We start from the raw sequence: 16,350 nt of genomic DNA, 5'->3' as shown, positions 1-16,350 counted from the left end.
AGTTTTGAAATAGTTAATGTTGCATAGGTTAACTTTTTTTAAAGTCATGTTTAAAAAAATCTGAGCGCTAGATCTGGACTTGCATTTTGACTCAGAAAGTGATCTTGACTCAGAAAGTGATTTTGACTCAGAAAAGGTTGGTGACTACTGCTCTCAAGGGGATAAGAATAAGTTTTTAGCTAAATACAGTTTCTTAGAGACAACTGCCAACTTCAAGGAGCAGGCTATTCAAGGTGTTGGTCTGATTGTGATCCGTGATGTCATCGGCCTCCCCCCTTTCTCGAGGAACAATAAAGAAGCAATATAGAACAAAAGATAAACGGCCCCACACTTGTGCTATGTCATGACATACCTAGACCACCTGTTGAGAGGTGACTTTTGTTAAGTACATCAGGTGTTAAGTGTGGTGAAAAGGACACTAGAGTGCCACTTCAAGTTTTTTTGTAAGACTGATCTTAATTTTGTCCGCCACCAACAGGCATTGCCCCGGCACCCTGCATTCCACCTCCAGGTTTTTTCCCAGCACCCTGCATTCCACCCCCACGCTTTGCCCCAGCACCCTGCATTCCACCCCCAGGCTTTGCCCTGACATCCTGCACCGCATCGCCAAGCTTCGCCACTAATGCCAAGCCAGGCTTTGGCACGAAAATCATGCTGAAACAAATGGTCCTGCTATTCTTGGAGAGGCACCCTCCTGCATCAGACCTTGAGTCAGAGTTCCTCACTATCGCCGATCGTATCTGCACGCTGTTTCAAAGCATCGCTAACAGATTCCGCAACATCGTTAATGAGGAGCTGGAGAAGTGTACCGACTCTGACAGTAAGAAGTACTGGGCTTACACCTTCTACTGGGAGTACATGAAGAGGTGCCCATCATCCCAGTGCCTGGGGATTGAAGCCTTCACATGTGAAGAGGAGAGATGTTTAGTGGTGGCCAACTTGTTTGCAAAGAAATTGTACCCCAAGATGTTCCTCTCAGCAGCAGACGTCGATGAGGCTGAAGATTCAGGGAGCAATCGAGTAAGCGATGGTTTTAAGTGTTTATCTTATTAAAGTCCACTCATTCAGTTGTCTCTGATCCAAAAATGTATTGTTGTCAATATTGTTAGAATAAAAAAAAAAATAGTACATCTGCAATGTTGCAAATGTTATGTTAAATAATAACTTTCTTAAATATTTCATATTTTTGCTTTCAGCCTGTGGACCTGAACCTGGCAATCGCCAACGAATTTGTCCCTAACCCTGTCAAGGTGTTGGAGTTGCTTCAACCCCTGTCACTGCCAGACATCAAAAAGCCCTTGACCACTATCCATGACAAAGTGCTGGACAACACAACAACAACCCTGGTTGATGCCCCAGTTAAGGTGGACAGCATCACAACACCCCTGGTTGATGCCCCAGTTAAGGTGGACAACATCACAACACCCCTGGTTGATGCCCCAGTTAAGGTGGACAACATCACAACACCCCTGGCCACTAATCCAGTCCACCTTAAGGTTACTGATGAACCAGTTGAATTCCAGTCAGGTGAGTTACATTTGCACATTTGCACTTTGACAGGTTATCATTTCCCTCTGACAGTTTTGTAACTAACTCATTTGTAACGAATTTAAGCTATTGTGATTGATCTTCTCCTTCTCATTTCCAGAAGATGTTGTGGTCATTAAACCAAAGAAAAGCAGAGCCATGAGATTCTTCAGTCGACTTTTCTGCTGCATAAACAAAGATGATTTGATGGTGTGAACCTGACCAGCTTTTCAGAGGATAATTTCAGCTCACACACAAACACACGGGCACGCACACACATGTATTTGCATGCACACACACACACACACACACACACACACACACACACACACACACACACACACACACACACACACACACACACACACACACACACACACACACCACAGTTGTTTAACATGAGTTTTGCATGTTAAATATTTCTCTATAATTTTTCCTCATTAAATATTTTATTATGTCTTCATTCAATGACTATTTTTACTATTTACAGTAGCAATCAATTTATATTGTTATTTTTTTGTAACTATTTACAGTTTCATTTCACATTTCATCACAAACTTTTTTACAATCGCTCAGACCCATTTCTCAATACTTAGGTCACTTTTTCAAAACTCTTCACACAGTGAGCATAACAGCAGTCTATGTGGGCTAAACTATGGATCATTTTTCATTGATTTGGCACAAAATGCATTCAATGACTACATCTTTCAATCTTCATAAACTCTTTTCTCACTCAGACACAACCACCACCAAAACTCTATGTACCTACAGGCCAATTTGCACATGTTTACATACTCTTTTCAAAACTGTTAAACTTAAATTCAAAACCTAAAATTACACAAAATTGAATAAGACATAAATTTGCTGAATTTCTACAGTAATAGCAAATTGAAATATTTTCCAAATCTAAAAAATGAAATACTATCAAAACAATTAGACCAACCACAGCTGATTCCCATTGTAGATGAACACCTACCCAGGTGTTAGTCTTTCAGTTTCATTACCATCTATACAAAATGGGACATTTTAGGAATAATGCTGTACTGTAATGTAAACATGGACCCAGCCAGAGATAGAGAAGTGGCTGACAGAAGAAGAAGAGTGGCTGGGAGAGGGAGAGGAGTACATATGAGTGGTGGAAGAAGACCGAGAGGAAAATCAAGAGCTGTAGTCTCAGATGAGATTAGGGCAGATAAGATGTGCATTCTGCAAGGGCATCTGACTGAACTGCACATTACAGAAGTATATTGAGCAAAGCCTCCAAACCTACTTGCGTGTAATTGTTTCACTGCTGTGCAGGAAACTGCAATCGTTGATATGGTCATCAGAAACAATGGCATAAAACTCACAGAGATTCGGGACAGAGTGTTGGCAGACAATGTAAGCATGACAACTATTTCTAGAGTCCTGAAACAACATCAAGTCAGGATGAAGCAGTTGCGCACTGTCCCCTTTGAGAGGAACTCTGAACGAGTCAAGCAACTCAGGAACCAATAAGTCCAGGTAAGATGACTATAAAATATAGTACTGGTTTTGAACAAAACCAAACAGGGCAGAGGCACACAATGGCATGTTTTAAGGTATAATGTAAACTACCGTAATAGCCTAACTCTTATGTTGTCTTGTGGATTTATTTTAGAGAGTCATGGAGATTGAAGCCAGGCAAACACCCCACATATTCATCTTTGTGGATGAGGCTGGTTTCAACTTGGCCAAAACACGGTGGCGAGGAAGGAATGTGATTGGGAAAAGAGCCTCAGTGGATGTCCCGGGCCAGAGGGGTGCCAATATCACAATGTGTGCAGCAATATCCTCTGATGGATGGCTGTTACACAAACCTCTAAATGGGACATACAACACTGAGCGTCTCATTTCATTCCTGGATGACCTCTATGGAAGGGTTGTGCCAGGTGAGGAGAGGTTCGCAGTGAGAGGAAAATGTTTGTAATTGTATGGGACAATGTGGCGTTTCACCACTGCTGCAGTCACAGGATCCCAGGATGATGTCATTTTTCCTCCTTCCTTACTCTCCATTCCTCAACCCCATAGAGGAATTGTTTTCCTTATGTAGGTGGAAGGTTTATGACCACCATCCACATGATCAATTGTCCCTCCTGGACGCAATGAAGGCTGGATGCCTGGACATATCTGCAGAAGATTGCCAGGGATGGACCAGGCATGAAAAAAGATTATTTCCTAGGTGTATTGCCCAAGATGACATAAGATGTGACGTGGATGAGAACCTGTGGCCAAATGCACATGACAGGCTTTACTAGCATTGCTGCTGTATCTGTATCGGTAGACGGTGTATATACAAATTCTTGTATTTTGGAATCACATGAGACATGTATGTAGTGTTTTGAACATGAAATTAACTGCTGTGCCAAGCTGAAAGTTAGTTATGCTCACTGTGTGAAGAGTTTTGAAAAAATGACCTAATTATTGAGAAATGGGTCCTAGCGATTGTAAAAAACTGTAAATGACATATTATTTATGCATCAACATGTGTTGAACGTCTGTTAGCCTGAGTTTCCTAGTTTAATAACTGTATTTGTTCCATTTTCCAGCAGATGGCAGTCTTGTCTAATATCTGGAGTCATGTATGTTACAGTAATTCTGATGACCTTGTGTCTTGGAATATATGTTCTTAGTCATTATCATGTGCTATAAGAAAATACTACAATGAATATATATATACATTTATAACGAGCATGACCAAAGTACAGTATTGACAAGCATGACCACAGTTCAAAGAACAATGGTCTTTATGTATATGCTATTAAACTTGTAGTCAAATCAAATCAAATTTATTTGTCACATACACATGGTTAGCAGATTTTAATGCGAGTGTAGCAAAATGCTTGTGCTTCTAGCTCCGACAATGCAGTAATAACCAACGAGTAATCTAACCTAACAATTCCAAAACTACTACCTTATACACACAAGTGTAAAGGGATAAAGAATATGTACATAAAGATATATGAATGAGTGATGGTACAGAACGGCATAGGCAAGATGCAGTAGATGGTATAGAGTACAGTATATACATATGAGATGAGTAATGTAGGGTATGTAAACATTATATTAAGTAGCATTGTTTAAAGTGGCTAGTGATATATGACTACTTCCGGCGCTGACAGAGATGGCCGCCTTGCTTCGCCTTGCTTCGCGTTTCTAGGAAACTATGCAGTTTTTTGTTTTTTTCAGTGTTATTTCTTACATTGGTACCCCAGGTAATCTTAGGTTTCATTACATACAGTCGGGAAGAACGACTGAATATAAGAGCAACGTCAACTCACCATCAGTACGACCAGGAATATGACTTTCCCGAAGCAGATCCTGTGTTCTGCCTTTCACCCAGGACAACGGAATGGATCCCAGCCTGCGAAAACAAAGATGTCGAAAAAGAGGATAACGAAGCGGTCTTCTGGTCAGGCTCCGGAGACGGGCACATCGTGCACCACTCCTTAGCATACTTCTCTCCAATGTCCAGTCTCTTGACAACAAGGTTGATGAAATCCGAGCAAGGGTAGCATTCCAGAGGGACATCAGAGACTGTAACGTTCTTTGCTTCACGGAAACATGGCTCACTGGAGAGACTCTAACGGAATCGGTGCAGCCAGCTGGTTTCTTCATGCATCGCACCGACAGAAACAAACATCTTTCTGGTAAGAAGAGGGGCGGGGGCGTATGCCTTATGGTTAACGAGGCGTGGTGTGGTCACAACAACATACAGGAACTCAAGTCCTTCTGTTCACCTGATTTAGAATTCCTCACAACCAAATGTCGACCGCATTATCTACCAAGGGAATTCTCTTCGATTATAATCACAGCCGTATATATTCCCCCCCAAGCAGACACATCGATGGCCCTGAACTAACTTTATTTGACTCTATGGAAACTGGAAACCACATATCCTGAGGCTGCATTCATTGTAGCTGGGGATTTTAACGAGGCTAATCTGAAAACAAGACTCCCTAAATTGTATCAGCATATCGATTGCACAACCAGGGCTGGTAAAACCTTGGATCATTGCTATTCTAACTTCCGCGATGCATATAAGGCCCTCCTCCGCCCTCCTTTCGGAAAAGCTGACCACGACTCCATTTTGTTGCTCCCTGCCTACAGACAGAAGCTAAAACAAGAAGCTCCCGCGCTCAGGTCTGTTCAACGCTGGTCCGACCAATCTGATTCCACGCTCCAAGACTGCTTCCATCACATGGACTGGGATATGTTCCGCACTGCGTCCAACAACAACATTGACGAATAGGCTGATTCAGTGAACGAGTTCATTAGAAAAGGCATTGAAGATGTCGTTCCCATAGCAACGATTAAAACATTCCCAAACCAGAAACCGTGGATGGAAGGCAGTCAGAAAGATAGGGCCATATCCAATAATCTCTCTTTCTTTGATTGCAAAATCTCTATGGGTAATAAACAGGGGTCACTGTTGGACTAGATAGATTAGGGAAAACAAAGAAAGCTTTACAGTTTACTTTGCAGCAGGGATCTGCTTCATTTCACTTCCAGATGATTATGATGGCCATGCCTCTCCCAACATGATGGGTGGGGGCTGTGGTGAGACTAGGAGCAAGACCATGGGAAGAAGTAGTAGGAAAACGTTGAGACACAACGACTACAGCACCGTGCAGTACATCCGTCGAGAGGTTTGCTGTGCTGTATTTAAACTCCAGTCAGATTCCCACACCTTTCAACAACACCCCCCCGAGACCCACGCAGACGCGGATTCCCACTTCTACTCTTTGACACACACACACACACACACACACACTGCCTGGCTTGCACTGAGGTGGGTTTCAAGTTTACAATGCACTCCTGTTGATGTCTGGCCAGTTCCTTTCTCCTTGTGAGGTATAAAAAGGTCACAAAGCAGCCGTCTGGCTCAGCTTTATAACATATGCTGCTCTGTTCTCCACAATAACAATAAAGACTGTTCTCTACAGCTATGTAGCATATATCAGTGTTCTATGGTCATCTCTGTCTTCACAATAGGACTGTTACAGTTTTTTTCGATTGCTAAACGACAGTGGACACCTGGAGTCACATGTGCAAAACTCTAACTACAGTCTGCACAGCAGCAGTTCATGTGGACCAAACTCTAGTTCGTTTTTCATTACTTGAACACAGTTTTCAAAACTCTACACACTTATCCCATGACTTTAACCACAACCTGCACAACACTGTGGATTTACAGCACTTCCTTCAAATGCTAACACACTGCTGTCAAAACTGTGAACCACACATTCAAAACGGAATAGATTTCAGCCTTGTGCCTTTCAAACACTGCTGATTGCAATTTCAGCTGAAAGGCTAAGCAGGTGTCTTGTTTTAGACTTGTTAGTGAACACACACACATATTACAGTATATATAGGTAGAGCTCAGAAAGACTCATTTTGGAAATGGAACAAGGAAGATGGGTTCGTGGAGGGAGAAGGGTGGCAGGGAGAGGGCGGATGCGTGGAGGAAGACAAAGAAGACAAAGAGCTGTTATTTCAGATGAAATAAGGGCTACACTTATAGACCATGTCGTGAACCATGGTCTCTCATTGAGAGAGGCAGGGTTGAGGGTGCAACCCAATCTGCAAAGAACCACAGTGGCATCTGTAATGCAAATTTTCCATCATGCAAACAGGTGAGAGTTACATCCTTACAGTAAATGAAAACATTACAGGAATCTATTTTGTATTGCAATTATAGAATATTTACACAGATATATATTACAGTAAGTTTGACTGTAAAATATATTTTTACAACAGGACCCAAAGGCTGCCCCCAACAGGGGGAAGAGGAAAAATATTTTCAGATGCGCAGGAAAATGCTATTGTTGACATGGTTGTTGTTAACAATGCAATAAAACTGCGGGAGATTCAAGATAGAGTGCTGGCTGATAATGATATATTTGAAATCGTTAATTCTGTCAGCACAACAACTATTGCTCGAGTCCTAAAGAAACACCAAGTTACAATGAAACAGTTATACACTGTACCGTTCGAGAGAAACAGTGAACGGGTAAAAGAGCAAAGATACCAATATGTCCAGGTAAGACGTCTGAGGTTACATACACAGCTATACAAAATATTTACAGTAAAAAAAAACACTAGCATTTCTACAGTAAAACTGTGCACTTACTGTTTTTCAGAGAGTAATGGAGGTGGAAGCACTGGAAAGACCACATTCATTTGTATTTATCGATGAAGCTGGATTTAACCTTGCCAAAACACGGCGCAGAGGAAGGAATGTTATAGGTCAAAGGGCCACTGTGGAGGTTCCAGGCCAAAGGGGGGGAAATATCACCATGTGTGCTGCAATGGCCAATGATGGTTTGCTTCTCAACAGACCACTCATTGGCCCATACAACACAGAAAGGCTTATAGCTTTCCTAGAACAGCTCTATGCTCAGCTAGTGCCAGCAGAACAGGGGGAGCCAGTAAGAAACCCCCAAGTTTTTGTCATAGTTTGCGATAACGTTGCTTTTCACCACTCTGCAGCTGTCACAGATTGGTTTGCAGCACATCACAGATTTATGGTTTTGTACCTGCCTGCATATTCACCCTTCCTCAACCCAATAGAGGAGTTTTTCTCTGCCTGGAGGTGGAAAGTGTTTGGTCACCACCCACATGACCAAATGTCTCTTTTGGAAGCCATGCGTGCCGGATGTGAGGACACGAGTCCAGAGGACTGCCAGGGATGGATAAGGCACTCCAGAAGGTTCTTCCAGAGGTGCATGGCAAGAGAAAACATTAGATGTGATGTTGAAGAAAACCTGTGGCCTGATGCTAGAGAGAGGCAGGATTAGCCCCTCAATTATTTGTTCGAATTACAGTATGTACTTTTAGTTTCTACCTTTTTTTTCTCATTACTGTAATTCCGTAAATTACTACAGACTATTGAAGCAAACTGCTAATTTTCATTTACCTTAAAGAATTGTTATGTTCTAAAATTGTAATAAATCATGTGAAAGAATGTCACTCTTTTCTTTGAAGAAAATATGACTTTGTATGAAGTCACTGAAATTGTTCAAACTGTAAAGATGAAAAGTTTGTATTTTCTGTATTGGTGTTTGATGCTAGTGTTTTTACTCTCAGTGTGTTCTGAGTGACAGTGTGTGTTATCTCAGTGAGGGTTGTGCATAGTGTTTGGCTGCACTGAGCGTGTTTTGAGCCATGTGTTAAGAGTTGTGTTGCTTGGAATGAGTTTTGCAGGTGATGTGAACTGTTTAGCTCAGGTGACTGTTGGTAGTGCAGACTGTAGTTAGAGTTTTGCACATGTGACTCCAGTTGTGCCCACTGTCGTTTAGCAATCGAAAAAAACTGTAAATCACCTGGCAAGAAGAGCTGAAGCAGCTCAGCTGAGAAAATGGCCCCAATTTGCTACAGAAATTCCTTTGATTTGTTTATACTTATGAACATAATAATGAACAAAATGTCCCTTGTGTCACTTGAGTCCAATACACAGATTTTGAGCCATAGTCGAAAAAATGCTAAAATATAATTGCCAACATTCTCCTGAAATACGTGGAGGCCTATTTCACAAAACACTGTTGTGGTTCGGTGCATCAGTGTATTCAATTATTGTAACAATCGTATACATTATTGTTATTTGCAAATAGATTATAGATGTAGGCTATTTGCAATGGTCAATAAATGTAGATTGTATTTAACTTAAAGGCTAACCATTGCCATTGTCATTGATGTTTGATAATAAATACATGTTTGTATATTTAATTACGCAGGAGTCAATCAAATCAAACAAATCATTTTGCAAACAATTATTCCTATGTTGAAGTTTTCGTTATTTAATAATCGACATCATGCATTTTTGCATTAGCTTTTACGAGTGAGGAACGAGAGCGCAGCGCATCACCTATCACACACAGTGTGTGACAATTATCGAACCTGTAGCCTACAGTATTACGCAACAATACGCACACTCCATAACAGTATGTTCACAATCAATTTCTATGGAGATGGAATGTTTGATTTCTCCAGAATGTCAGAATGTTAGCTAAAAACATTAGTTTGCGCCAACCCAAGCACGAACACATTTGCGAATTAGTTACGATTACTCATCTTTATTTTGAGTTATTGTCAAAAGTCCATCTATCATTTCCTCAAATAATTAATGGATTTTAGCAATAAAATCCCGCGTGCCCTTTCTACATCTGCTCAGGTAAATCCTATGATATATCGTACTTGAGTTTTAATCGTTCAATTATGTCCTTGTAGAAAGTCCTGGTATGTTTTTCTGTTCTCAAGATGTTCAGTCCGAGTGCTGAATACCGGCAGACTGTAGAGCGGTGCTGGGAGAAGAACTACTACAATGAGCAGGTAAAATTTAAATCATTTTCATTTCAGAAAACACTTACACCATATCGAAAGTGTATGTTACAGTGGAGTAAATGTGAATGTTGTAGTGAGTGAACGTTATTTATGATAAGACTTACATGGAGAAAATCGAACCATTCTGAAATGAAAATGGATGGCCCTCCCTTCAGCAAAATATATTTGACCTAAAACCCTACTTTAAAATATAGTGACCCTCCCATATACCCAAAATATTAACTAAAACTAAGTGGATAACAGATAACATGTCTACCGTTTACCCTAACTTCTTGGACAGACAATATGAGGTTTATAAATTGTTAATCATCCTGTAAGCATTAAATAGCAACATGGGAATTTTGATAGCACACAGGGCTGTGGGCCAGAAGGTTAGGGTAACATAAGGACTAAATGTATGTCTAATTTACACATCTCAATCTGGCTTTCTGGGATCACTATATTTTTTAATTGCAGCCGCAGTGTTTTAAAACGGCCTATCACTCTAATATCGTTGCTATAAATCAGAGCACGCACAAGCAGTCTCTCTCCATCCATTCCATTCAAATTGAATCCTGTTTCAGATATTTACAGTATATACTGTATATATAGCCTGTATATACAGTACCACTCAAAAGTGTGGACACAGCTACTCATTCCAGAGTTTTTCTTTATTTTTACTATTTTCTACATTGTATAATAACAGTGAAGACATCAAAACTATGAAATAACACATATGGGATCATCTAGTAACCAAACAATTATTAAACAAATCAAAATATATTTTTTATTTGAGATTCTTCAAAGTAGGGACCCTTTGCCTTGATGACAGCTGTGCACACTCTTGGCATTCTTTCAACCAGATTTTCCAACAGTCTTGAAAGAGTTCCTACATATGCTGAGCACTTGTTGGCTGCTTTTCCTTCACTCTGCGGTCCAACTCATCCCAAACCAACTCAATTGGGTTGAGGTCGGGTGATTGTGAAGGCCAGATCATCTGATGCAGCACTCCATCACTCTCCTTGGTCAAATTGCCCTTACACAGCCTGGAGGTGTGTTTTGGGTCATGGTCCTGTTAAAAAACAAATAATAGTCCCACTAAGCGCAAACCAGATGGTATCGCTGTAAAATGCTGTGGTAGCCATGTGGGTTAAGTGTGCCCTGAATTTTAAATAAATTACAGACAATGTCACCTGATTGGCTCAAACACATTAAGAAGAAAATAAATTCCACAAGTGCACTTTTAACAAGGCACACCTGTTAATTGAAATTAATTCCAGGTGACCTCAGGAAGCTGGTTGAGAGAATGCCAAGAGTGTGCCAAGCTGTCATCAAGGCAAAAAGGGTGGCTACTTTAAAAAATCTCAAATATAAAATATGTTTTGATTTGTTTAACACCTTTTTGGTACTACATGATTCCATAAAGAGGTGGAAAAAGTATTAAAGTATTAAGAAAACTATACCTTAATATAAAATGACTCAAGTAAAAGTGAAAGTAACCCAGTAAAATACTACTTGAGTAAAAGTCTAAAAGTATCAGATTTTAAATATACTTAAGTACAGTTGAGGAAAAAGCATTCAATTGTCATACTTGAGTTAAAGTACAAAGTGAAAGTAAATGCTATACATCAAATTGCTTATATTTGGCAAACCAGACTCCTTTTTTATTACATTTTTTTTTAACAGCCATGGGCACACTCCAACACTCAGACATCATTTTGAAAGGAAGCATTTATGTTCAGTGAGTCCACCAGATCAGAGGCAGTAGGAATGACCAGGGACATTATCTTGATAAGTGTGTGAATTGGACAATTTTCCTGTACTGGTAAGCATTCCAATTGTAACTAGAACTTTTGGGTGTCAGGGAAAATGGATGGAGTAAAACTTACATAATTTTCTCTAGGAATGTAGTGAAGTAAAAGTAGTCAAAAATATAAATAGTAAAGTACAGATTCCCCCAAAAACGACTTAAAGTATTTGAACTTAAGTACTTTTCACCACTGATTCCATATGAGTTTTGATGTCTTCACTATCATTCTACAGAAAATAGTAAATAATAAAGGGAAAAAATGGAATGAGTAGGTGTGTCCAAACTTGTGACTGGTACTGTAGGCTACTTAACAGCTTCTACCCACAAACCATAAGACTACTGAACGGCAAATCAAGTGGCTAACCAGACTATTTGCATTGTCAACCCCCCCCCCCCACACACACACACACACACAATTTTTACACTGCCGCTACTCTCACTGCAGCTACTCGTTTATTATCTATGCATAGTCACTTGACCTCTACCTACATGTACATATTACCTCAATTACCTCAACTAACACACATTGACTCTGTAGCCCCGCACATAGACTCTGTACCGGTACCCCCTGTATATAGCCTGCTACTGTTATTTTATTGTTGCTCCTTAGTTATTTGATATTTTTCTTCAGTTAATTTTAGTAAATACTTTTTTAACACTTTTTTTTTCATAAAACTGCATTGTTGGTTAAGGCCTTGTAAGTAAGCAATTCACTGAGAGGTCTACTACACCTGTTGTATTCGGCGCATGTGACAAATAACATTTGATTTGATTTTTGATTGGAAGAGCTTTGCACACCTAGACTGTGCAATATTTGCCCATTATTATTACTGTTTTAATTCATAACGGTCTGTCTAGGAGGTGATAGGGACCATGGCTAGACAGCAATTCTCAAGTCTTGCCATTGATTTTCAAACAGATTTAAGTTAAAACTGTAACTTGGCCACTCGGGAATATTCAATGTCTAAATGTTATTGCTACCCATCTACCAAGCACTGGCCTTCTTTACGAGGCTTTTGAAAACCTCCCTTGTCTTTGTAGTTGAATCTGTGCTTGAAATTCTATACTTGACTGAGGGACCTTACAGATGTTGTATGTACAGGGGACAGAAGAAAGGGTAGTCATTAAAAAATCATGTCATCCCCTTCAGACCTTGGGACTATAAGTTTCTGAGATATGAGCCTCAAAGTGTTCACATCGCAGATCTCAGAACTGTTTTGTAGTTCATTCTTATTTCATAACCCAGTAAGGTCCTCACCTTAAAGGTACCTAAAGTGCTGAGAATCAAAATCCTAAGCCATTTGTAAATCTGTTTTTTTAAGGTGGGGGGTGGCTACGTTATGGCCATTCTTCTGAAAAAGTTGTGAAAAAAAATCTAAGTAAATGCAAAATGTAAGGTTTTGAGATAATGGGTATTATTCAAGTATCAAGATCTCAGAATTGTTTATTGATGTCTTCCTCTACATGACTCAATAAATACAGTGCATTTGGATAGTATTCAGACCCGTTGACCTATTCCACATTTTGTTACAGCCTTATTCAAAAATGGATGTAAAAAAAATTCCCCTCTTCAATCTACACACAATACCCCAAAACGACAAATTAACAACATTTAGACATTTTTGCAAATATATAAAAATATAAAACAGAAATATCACATTTACGTAAGTATTCAGACGCTTTACTCGGTACTTTGTTGAAGCACCTTTGGCGGAGATTACAGCCTTGAGTCTTCTTGGATTTTACGCTACAAGCTTGGCACACTTGTATCTGGGGAGTTTCTCCCATTCTTCTCTGCAGATCCTCTCAAGCTCTGTCAGGTTGGATGGGAGCGTCGCTGCACAGCTATTTTCAGGTCTCTCTAAAGATGTTCGGTCAGGTTCAAGTCCGGGCTCTGGCTGGGCCACTCAAGAACATTCAGAGACTTGTCCCAAAGCCACTCCTGCGTTATCTTGGCTGTGTGCTTAGGGTGGTTGTCCTGTTGGAAGGTGAACCTTTGCCCCAGTCTGAGGTCCTGAGCGCTCTGGAGCAGATTTTCATCAAGGATCACTCTGTACTTTGCTCCATTCATCTTTCCCTCAATCCTAGTCTCCCAGCCCCTGACCCTGAAAAACATCCCCACAGCATGATGCTTTCACCACCATGCATCAGGAATGGTGACAAGTTTCCTCCAGATGTGACGCTTGGCATTCAGGCCGAAGAGTTCTTTCTTGGTTTCATCAGACCAGAGAATCTTGTTTCTCATGATCAGAGAAAGCTTTTGTAAAAATCCAAGCGGGCTGTCATGTGCCTTTTACTGAGGAGTGGCTTCCATCTAGCCACTACCATAAAGGCCTGATTGGTGGAGTGCTGCAGAGATGGTTGTCCTTCTGGAAGGTTCTCCCATCTCCACAGAGGAACTCTGGAGTTCCTTCATATTGACCATCGGGTTCTTGGTCACCTCCCTGACCAAGGCCCTTCTCCCCCGATTGCTCAGTTTGGCTGGGTGGCCAGCTCTAGAAATAGTCTTGGTAGTTCCAAACTTCTTCCATTTAAGAATGATGGAGGCCACTGTCTTCTTGGGGACCTTCAATGCTCAACACAATCCTGTCTCAAAGCTCTACGGACAATTCCTTCCACCTCACGGCTTGGTTTTTGCTCTGACATGAACTGTCAACTGTGGGACCTTATATAGACAGGTATGTACCTTTCCAAATAATTTACAATAATTTGAATTTATAACAGATGGACTCATCTCAAGGATGATCAATGGAAACAGGATGCACCTGAGCTCAATTTTGAGTCTCAAAACAAAGGGTCTGAATACTTACGTAAACAAGGTATTACTGTTTTTTACCTTTAATACATTTGCAAACTTGTCTGAAAACCTGTTTTTGCTTTGTCATTATAGGGTATCGTGTGTAGATTGATGAGGAAAATATGTAATTTAAACCATTTTAGAACAAGGCTGTAACGTAACAACATGTGAAAAAAGTCAAGGGGTCTAAATACTTTCCAAATGCCCTGTATATCACCTTACAGACAATTATTTTTTACTGACAACTCAGTATTGTGTAATTGGATTGCAGACAGAACCTAATAGCTCTACGTTAACAGATGTTTGCTCAGACAAAACGTTCAGATTATACAATTTTATTTCAATGTAAATGGAGTTCAAGAAAAATCGGACATATCTCACATGAAAAGGACCAACTAAAGGGAATCTCTATGTGAATTACTCATTTTTGACCCAAAATGTCAGATAGAACTTTAGTTCCAAGGTCTTGCCCTATTTTTTCACACCGTCCATGTAATTTATGTGATTCGTTAAGCCACATTTTACTCCAGAACTAATTTAGTCTTGCCTAAACAAGGGGGTGAATACTTATGCAACGACTATATTTTACACACACACACACACACACACACACACACACACACACACAGAGAGAGAGAGAGAGAAGTCAGCTCAGACAGATCCAGCTCAGTGAGGTCCAGCTCATGAGCTCCATCAACAACAGCACATTTTTATTTCAAAAGGAAAATGTATGTGTTTTTTCAACTAATGTCAGTGCATCGATTTGTTCTCCTAAACAAACGGCTTAAAATGAAAACTTACTGATTCCTGTATCAAGACACTACATATCAAATTACCTTGAAAAGGAAAGATGCACATGTATTTTACCAGGTAAGTTGACTGAGAACACATTCTCAATTACAGCAATGACCTGGGGAATAGTTACAGGGGAGAGGAAGGGGATGAATCTGCCAATTGGAAGCTGGGGATAATTAGGTGGCCATGATGGTATGAGGGCCAGATTTGGAATTTAGTCATGACATTGGAGTTCGTACCCCTACTCTTACAATAAGTGCCAAGAGATCTTTAGTGACCAGTCAGGACACCTGTTTAACGCCCCATGTGAAAGCCGGCACCCTACACAGGGTAATGTCCCCAATCACTACACTGGGGAATTGGAAAGAGTCCCTTCTACTGGCCCTCCAACACCACTTCCAGCAGCATCTGGTCTCCCATCCAGGACCAACCCTGCTTAGTTTCAGATTGAAGCCAGCAGTGGGATGCATGGTGGTATGCTGCTGGCACATCCCTAGTACAAACCCCGCCCACCTGTCAATTCAGACCGGCTAAAGCAAACTCAAGGTTGTCTTTTTGACAACATGATTTGTCTTGCAGAAGAAGCTGATGAAGCAGTTTTTGGTGCTCCAGAGTCAAGGCCTCCAGAGTTATGTCCCTCACCACACCACCGTGGAGGACATGAGCAACTGGCTTGTTAAGAACAAGTCCCTGGAGCGGTGAGTACAGCTACTTGTACTATGTACCATATAATTAGGAATCAGAATACTAGAATGAACCTTCATATGACAGTATAAAAAGTCAGCCATTTTGGTAAGGGAGTTGGTAAGCCAGTGGTCAGCCAGTGTTATGATAAAATATTGTGTAAAACAATGAATTTGAAGATTATCTGCACAGTATGTTTGTTAGCTACAGTGGCGACCCGTCATTCAGGGCAGGTGGTGTAGAATTGTATCATTCTGAACTTTATCCACAACGTTATATTACATTTTGTTGCGACTCGAGGGATACCTCTCCGTCCATTCTAGCAGCAGGCTACACAGAGGATGGAACAGCTAACGTCAGCTATGTGGCTAACGTTAGCTAGGCGACTAACGTTAGC

This window comes from Oncorhynchus mykiss, chromosome 20, assembly GCF_057628025.1.
Source record: "Oncorhynchus mykiss isolate SJ-2025 chromosome 20, ASM5762802v1, whole genome shotgun sequence".
Lineage (NCBI taxonomy): Eukaryota > Metazoa > Chordata > Actinopteri > Salmoniformes > Salmonidae > Oncorhynchus > Oncorhynchus mykiss.
This window is presented reverse-complemented; position numbering follows the sequence as displayed.